Source organism: Zingiber officinale, chromosome 1B, assembly GCF_018446385.1.
Source record: "Zingiber officinale cultivar Zhangliang chromosome 1B, Zo_v1.1, whole genome shotgun sequence".
Lineage (NCBI taxonomy): Eukaryota > Viridiplantae > Streptophyta > Magnoliopsida > Zingiberales > Zingiberaceae > Zingiber > Zingiber officinale.
The window spans coordinates 44,596,094-44,604,655 of NC_055986.1; the positions used below are offsets into that span (position 1 = coordinate 44,596,094).

At 37.9% G+C, this 8,562-nt stretch overlaps 1 long non-coding RNA gene across 1 annotated transcript; it reads left to right on the forward strand.

The window, feature by feature from the left end:
• The first annotated feature begins 7,535 nt into the window (after positions 1 to 7,535).
• On the forward strand, positions 7,536 to 7,956 carry LOC122055371. Its single transcript, XR_006132870.1, has 3 exons — positions 7,536 to 7,642; positions 7,732 to 7,819; positions 7,887 to 7,956. It is a non-coding gene; the product is annotated as an uncharacterized LOC122055371 (long non-coding RNA).
• The last annotated feature ends 606 nt before the right edge of the window (positions 7,957 to 8,562 follow it).

The following is an 8,562-nucleotide window of genomic DNA, read 5'->3' on the forward strand; positions in this document are numbered from 1 at the left end:
ATGATTTACAAATAAAGAAAGTTTTTACCAAAAATTAAAACCATCCTTTCAAACTACAAATAAAGAAAGAGATTAATCTCTTCTCTTAATCTTTTGTAGAAAGCTATAAAAGGAAATTTTTAATTTTTTAAACTCTCTTTTAAAATAATGATATCCACATAAGAAATAATTTTAATAAAAATCCTTTTTAATATTCTAGTGGCCGGCCACCTAAGCTTGGGACCCATGCTTTGGCCGGCCACCTACATGACTCATCCACTTGATCTTGGCCGGCCCTAGCTTGGGTTCCAAGCTAGCTTGGCCGGCCCCCCATTGGATGGGTAAGAAGGTGGGTATTCGGTGGGTATAAATCTCTATATACTAGAGGCTACGATAGGGACCGAGAGGAGGAATTGGTTTTGGTTTCCTGATGAAATTAAGCATCCCGTGTTCGCCCCGAACACACAACTTAATTTCATCAATAATAATTCATTCCACTAAAGAACTATTATTGAACTACAGCACCAATCCCAAATTACATTTTGGGCTCCTTCTTATTATGAGCGTGTTAGTCTCCCTGTGTTTAAGATATCGAATGTCCACTAATTAAGTGAGTTACTGACAACTCATTTAATTAATATCTAAGTCCAAGAGTAGTACCACTCAACCTTATTATCATGTCGGACTAAATCCACCTGCAGGGTTTAACATGACAATCCTTATGAGCTCCTCTTGAGGACATTATCAACCTAGTATCTCTAGGACACAGTTTCCTTCTATAATCAACAACACACACTATAAGTGATACCATTTCCCAACTTATCGGGTTTATTGATTTATCGAACTAAATCTCACCCATTGATAAATTAAAGAAATAAATATCAAATATATGTGCTTGTTATTATATTAGGATTAAGAGCACACACTTCCATAATAACTGAGGTCTTTATTCTTTTATAAAGTCAGTATAAAAGGAACGACCTCAAATGGTCCTACTCAATACACTCTAAGTGTACTAGTGTAATTATATAGTTAAGATAAACTAATACCTAATTACACTACGACCTTCCAATGGTTTGTTCCTTTCCATCTTGGTCGTGAGCTACTGTTTATAATTTATAAGGAACCGATAACATGATCTTCTGTATGTGACACCACACACCATGTTATCTACAATATAAATTAATTGAGCAACTACATTTATCATAAATGTAGACATTTGACCAATGTGATTCTTATTTCTAGATTAATGTTTATACCAAAAGCTAGGCTTTTAGTATACACTCTAACAGCTTCCTTAACGTACTATCATCCAAAAACTTCACCAGTACTGTGGGTCAAGTTAAACCTAGCCCGTTTTGATCTAACCTTAATTACCCTGTCGGGTAATCTACTCTTGTTTTACCCATTTCGGGTTGATTAGGTTCAGTTACCCTGTCGGGTAGTTCAGTTGGGGGTGCAGCGAGTCTGGAACCTCCATCTATTTTTATTTAACTTAAGTTGAAATTTACTTTTAATTTTGAATTAATTTCGAATTTAATTTAATTTCAAATTTTTAATTGAATTTTTTAATTTTGAATTTAATTTGAATTATGTTCTTAATATTGTTTTTCTATTAACTCCCCCTGGATCATAGCTTCGATATGGTCTATCAAGGTAATAGATTTGATCCTTGGGGACCCAATAGTGACCAGTTCCAACTTGATTAACCAAGTTGGATTTTGGCACCCATGCTTGGACAAATTTTCTATTATTTATATTAACTAGCGATAAATATGATTTGTATTTTATTTTAGTTTTAAATCCAAGTCCAGTTTTGTTGTAAACGGCTCGCTGTTTTCTAAGAATCAGATCCAGATTCTTAGAGCCCAAGGTGAACTGTTCCAACATGTCCTTGAGTTCTTTAATTTGAGCTTTCAAATTGGAATTTTCTTCCTCAAGTTGTTGGACTTGAGTTGAACTTCCAATTTGAACTGACTCAGTTAAAGAGCTCGAGTCAGTCGCTTCCTTAAGGGCTGTTACCTCCTTTTGGAGCGACTTAACCCGGACGTTGGATTTAGCCAACTTTTTTATTAAGTAAGGTAATAAGTCATGCAAGTTATCTAATTGAAATTCTGCGAGTAGTGAACTTACAGTGGATTTTGGTCCTTCGGAAACGAATGCGGATTCGTGACTTCGATCAGACTCAGTCTCGGATTCGCTCTCGATTTTTGATTCATACTCGGACTCAGTTTCCACCACGGTTGCTAGTACTGGTAGAGCGAGGAAGCTCGTCGATTCTTCTTCGTCGGACCCGGATTCATCTGAAGACTCGGACCATATCTTTTCCTCTGTCTTACTTGTACCTGCAACCATCGTAATACCTTCCTCGGCCGAAGTAGTATTATTCTGCTCATCTAATTCAAATAAATCATTTATTAAATTATGCCTACTTACTTGAGCGTCGGAAGTACCTTCGTGTAGTTCAATCAATTTTTGCCACAACTCTTTTGCACTTGCGAAGGGGCCGATGTGGTTCAGTTCTTCATCGGTTAGGCCACATTGTAGCATGCAGGTCGCTTTGGCATCGGCTTCAACTTTTCTCATTGTGCTAGAATCCCAGTTGATGCATGAGATAAGTTTTCCGTTGACGTCACGTGGAAGTTCGAGTCCGGTCTGGATGATGATCCACATCTCGACTTGCGTCTTGAGGTGGTATTCCATCCGGTTCTTCCAATATCCAAAGTTCTTGCCAGAAAAGAGCGGCGGTCGGACGGTGCAGAATCCTTCTTGGAATACCATTTTAAAAGAACCTTGCACATAAAAAATAGCAAAAAAAATGTACCAGGACTTGATCCTGGATTAGCAGTGCGGTATGGAAGGATAGAACTAGAAGTTCACAAGTTTCGAGAAAAAATAATAAAATAATAATAAAATATTATTAAAAAATATTTAAAAAATATTATTTCAAATTTTGCCAAATTCAATATTTTATCAATACTAATAAACCGTGAAAGGATGAAAATGAATTTTTCGAAAATAATTTTGGAGGGAAAAAACGAAAGGCGTAAGGTTTTATTTTTACCCTATAAAGACGAAAAAGCCACAAAAGAAATGCTTGAATGGTGGTTTCACCTATTCGAAGCGACCCCGCTCTGATACCAATTGTTGGATCGAGACGCGCTAGAGGGGGGGTGAATAGCGCTCGTGGCTATTTTGTTCGATTATCGGAATCGTAAGAATTATCGGAGTAATTAAGCAGCGGAATAAAACAAAACAAACACACAGAGACAAGAGGATTTTTACTTCGTTCGGAGCCTTGATCGACTCCTACTCGAAGGCCCGCGATCCTTGATCGCTTCCGGTGGGCAACAACTATAAGCTCGATAAAAGGATTACAAGATGAAGTACAAGTAAATGGAAAAACTTAGTTATACCGACGACAAGAGTAGAATTTTAAAGCTTCGGGTCGTCGGAGACTTGTAGCAGCACTTTCGGGCGTCTTTCGGAGCAGCACGTTGAAGAGAGAAGACTTGGAATGCGTTGTTGTGAAGTGCTGGTCGAAACCCCCTTATAAAGGGTGTTCAAGGCGCCTCCATGCTGCCTGGTCTTCCGCGTGGATCAAATTTGACCTGGTCGAATTTCATCCATTCTAGGCACCTTAAACCTCACTCAAGGCGCCTTCCAAGGCGCCTTCCAAGGCGCCTTTTGCCTTCTTCAAGGCGCCTCCAATGGTGCTTCGCAGCCAGCTCATCCTTTGCACCCGAGGCGCCTCCAAGCTCCATGGAGGCGCCTCGGACACTGTTCATCCGAGGCTTTAGGTTGTTCCTTTGCACCTGCAAGATACGTTAGTCCCAAACACTATCCTGCAACACAAAGTTAGCACAATAAACATGATAAATGAAGTATAGACAGTCTCCGGACTGTCCGAGTCTGACTTCGGGTTTCCAACCGGAAACCCTAGGTCGACTCGACGCTTACTGTTCCCTCTACGGGGAACGCGTCCTCACCTACTCCCCTCAGGAGAGATTACCTGATGCCAGTCCGGTCCTCCAGACCGACTGGACTTTCCGCTTAGGGTTACCACCCCCTAGGACCTAGGGTTACCGCCCCCTAGGGTTTTTCTCCACCTAGGGTTACCGCCCCCTAAGACCTAAGGTTGCCGCCCCTTAGGGTTTTCCTCCACCTAGGGTTACCGCCCCCTAGGACCTAAGGTTGCCACCCCTTAGGGTTTTCCTCCACCTAGGGTTACCGCCCCCTAGGACCTAAGGTTGCCCCCCCCCTTAGGATTTTCCTTCACCTAGGACCTAAGGTTGCCCCCCCTTAGGATTTTCCTTCACCTAGGGTTACTGCCCCCTAGGACCTAAGGTTACCCCCCCTTAGGATTTTCCCTTCCTAACCGCAGTTAGGACTTTCCTGAAACCTTATTTAACCACGTTAGATAACAAGGAATCTTAACTTTGAATCCCTTTGTCATTATCAAAACTGAGGTTCAATCGTCGGATGCTTACTGCACCAACAGTCGGCCCCTCGTGCTGCCGTTGGCAGTCCCTGCTGGCTCCTAGCTGCTGCTACCGACCCCGGCGGTCGTTGCCGGCTCTTGTCGGCTGCTGCTTTCCGTGGGTGTCGGTGGCAATAATTGTTTTTTAATCTTATATACAATTGTAAAAATTTTATTATTTCTTGTGTAGATTTGTACACCGACGCGGTTTGGAGAGACACTCATTGTTGTTCTCCTTTGTAAGGTATATGTATTTAGACTTGTTTATTAATAATGATAGTAACAATGATACTGTATTTACCTATTGTACTATCTCTTGTTTTTATTTTAGTTGTTATATAGTATTTTCATATGTATGTTCACTTGCTACATATTTACCATTTGTTTGTTGTCTAGAAGTTTTTATTAATGTAATTTATTGTAAACAGACAAAATGCAGAATGAAAGAAGTTGGATGTATAACAAGAATTTGCCTAACCGTCGGGGTTTAACTGATGAGTTTATCACGGGCTTGAGGCAATTTATGAATTTTTCATGTAGTCAAGTTGAGTATATGGATGACAATAAGATAAGGTGTCCGTGTAGAAAGTGTCATAATGGTAAATTTTTACCCTCTGATAAAGTTGAAGAACATCTTTGTAGATTTGGATTTACCCCGAATTACTATAATTGGACATCTCATGGTGAGTCGTTCATATCTGATGAGGATTATGAACGAAATATACAAGTCTCAGTTAGTGGTGATCAGAGTTATTATAATCAACTAAATCCATATCAGAGGATGATAATTGATGCAGCAGGCCAGAATTTCAATCCTGACATGCATGGTACAAGTTCTAGTTATCCTCCACCAGTTGAACAAATGCTTAATACTTATACATCACCATTGGAGGAGGTAGAAGTACCAGGTGTTGATGAAACCTATATTAAATTTCAAGAAGTGTTGAGTGCTGCTGATGAACCATTATGGGCTGGTTGTGACACTCACACAAAATTATCTCTCACCGCAAGACTGTTGAATGTCAAGTCAGAGTGTAATTTGTCGGAAGATTATTTTAATAAGTTTGTTCAAACTTTTTAAGAGGCATTGCCGCGTGATAATATATTGCCCAATGATTTTTATAGTATGAAAAAACTTATTAAAGAATTAGGTCTTCCGGTGGAAAGAATTGATGTATGCAGAGATGGTTGTATGCTATATTGGGGAGATAATGCAGATGCAGATGTTTGTAAATTCTGTAATCAAGATTGGTACAAGAGCACTAGAAGGAATCAACAACGACGTAAATCATACAGTCAGATGTTTTATTTGCCTTTAACTCCTAGGTTACAAAGGCTTTATGCATCAAAGGCAACTGCTGAACACATGACTTGGCATGCAAATCATCAAACAGAAGAGGGGTTAATGTGTCATCCATCATATGCAGAGGCATGGAAAAATTTTGATAGAACATATCCAGAATTTTCAAAGGAGATTCGAAACATTTGATTAGGTCTGTGTGCTGATGGTTTTGCTCCGTTTGGTAAATCAGGCAGAAATTATTCATGTTGGCCAGTTATCGTAACTCCGTATAATCTTCCACCTGGAATGTGCATGAAAACACCCTATATGTTTTTAACTTTGGTTGTCCCTGGACCGCAAAATCCAAAAAAGTTAATAGATATTTATATGCAACCACTGATTGCAGAACTGAAACAATTATGGGATGAAGGTTTTCCTACATACGATGTTCAAACTAATCAGATGTTTATAATGAAGGCTGCTCTTCTTTGGACCATAAATGACTTTCCGGCTTATGGTATGCTATCGGGTTGGAGTACCGCTGGGAGATTAGGATGCCCAATATGTATGGAGAGATCGAAGTCAATTCGATTGAAACATGAAAAAAAGCCGAGTTATTTTGATTGTCATAGACAATTTTTACCACCAAATCATATTTTCAGAAGAAATAAAGATGAATTCACTATGAATAAAATTGAAAGAACCCCTCCACCATTGAGATTAACTGGTGAACAGATTTGGTGGCGAGTAGTTAACTTTTCATCTGTTATTGAAGAGCCACATGGTACAACATATGAATATGGAAGTACACATAAATGGACTAAACGAAGTATATTTTGGGATTTGCCATATTGGATTAGTCATTTGATTCATCATAATCTCGATGTAATGCATATTGAGAAGAATGTTTTTGATAATCTCACAAATACAGTGATGGATATTAATGGAAAAACCAAAGACAACTTGAATGCAAGAAAAGATATGTGACTCATTTGTAAAAGGCCCACTCTTGATGTCGATGAAAATAGTAGGGGACCAAAGCCAAAGGCAATTTATACATTGAATAAGGATCAGAGACGTGTTTTGTGTGAATGGATTAAATCATTAAAATTTCCAGATGGGTATGTCTCTAATCTTGGAAGATGTGTCAATATGAAAGAATGTAAATTGATTGGTTTGAAAAGTCATGACTGTCATATAATCATGTAAAGACTCATTCCTATTGCCTTTAGGGAACTCTTACCAAATTTTGTATGGGGTGCTATTATAGAGTTAAGCATTTTTCTACATGATATATGCTCCACAGTTTTAAGACAATCACACATGGAGAAATTAGAAAGAGACATTCCAATCATTTTGTGTAACTTGGAAAGGATATTTTCACCCTCATTTTTTGATTCCATGGAACATCTTTTAATTCACTTGTCATATGAAGTCAAAGTTGGAGGACCTGTTCATTTTCGATGGATGTATCCTTTTGAAAGGTAAATTTTTTTTTCTTCTATACTTCCATACTCTGAATGCATAAAAATTTACTAATTTAATTATAGATTAATTTCTAATACAATTTATTTTTTATCATCATCAGATTCTTATATCATTTGAAGAAAAAAAAAAAAAAATAAGGCACATGTTGAAGCATCTATTGTTAATGCATACATTGTTGAGGAAGTGACAACTTTTGCATCATATTATTTTGAGCCTCACGTTCAGAGCAGAAGGCAAAGGCCAGGAAGAAATGATGAGGGCCCTATTGATCCGAATTTAAACTCATTCTCAATTTTTAACTACCTTGATCGATCAAGTGGACCCTGTAAGCAGAGATATTTAACTGGTCAAGAATGGCGGGCAGCCCATACATATATTTTACTGAATTGTCCAGAAGTATCATCATTTTATGAGTTAGTATATATATATATATATATATATATATATATATTATATTTTTTATGTCATAACAGTTAGAGTTATAATTTTTTCTTTATCGTAGGATTTTTGAAAACTTATATTCTGATTTGTCGACACAACAGTTTGATCGCTTATGTCAAGAAGAATTTGCACCATGGTTCAAATCATATGTAAGTAGTCTATTTAAATTTAGTTTACGCTTATGAATTTTGTAATAATTGTCGTATTTGAATTTAGGTTCTTGATAATCAAACTAACCTTCAGCAAGAATTTCTAATCCATCTGGCATGGGGTCCAAAAGCAATGGTACGCACTTGGCCAGCTTATTTCATAAATGGATATAATTTTCATACTGAAAATTATGGAATGGGAAAAACTACAATGAATAGTGGAGTTTGTGTTAAGTCATCCAATGATGGAGATGCAAGAAATGATTTTTATGGTTTGCTGGATGAAATTTTAGAGATAGAATATCCTGGCCCAGAAATGCGAGTAATTCTATTCATGTGTCGTTGGTTTGACCCTATCAGAGGGATGAAGGTGCATCCACGATATAATTTGATTGAAATAAATCATAAGAGATTGTACAAGAAATATGAACCATTTGTGTTGGCACAGCAAGCAATTCAAGTTTTCTATGCTTCATATCCTAGTTTGAAACGTGACAAAGTTGATTGGTGGGTCGTTTGTAAAACGAAAGCACGGAAAAAAAATTGAGGAACGTTGGAAGGCCGCTTATCAACAAGAGAAAGTTACAAATACATTTCATACTGAGGAATATATTATTCCAACGTTACGAGATCCCAGCGGAGTAGTCATAAACGTAGATGCAACTGAAATTGATATTGATGATGATGATGAGGAGGAGGAGGAGGAGGAGGATGACGACGACGACGACGATGACGAGGATAAT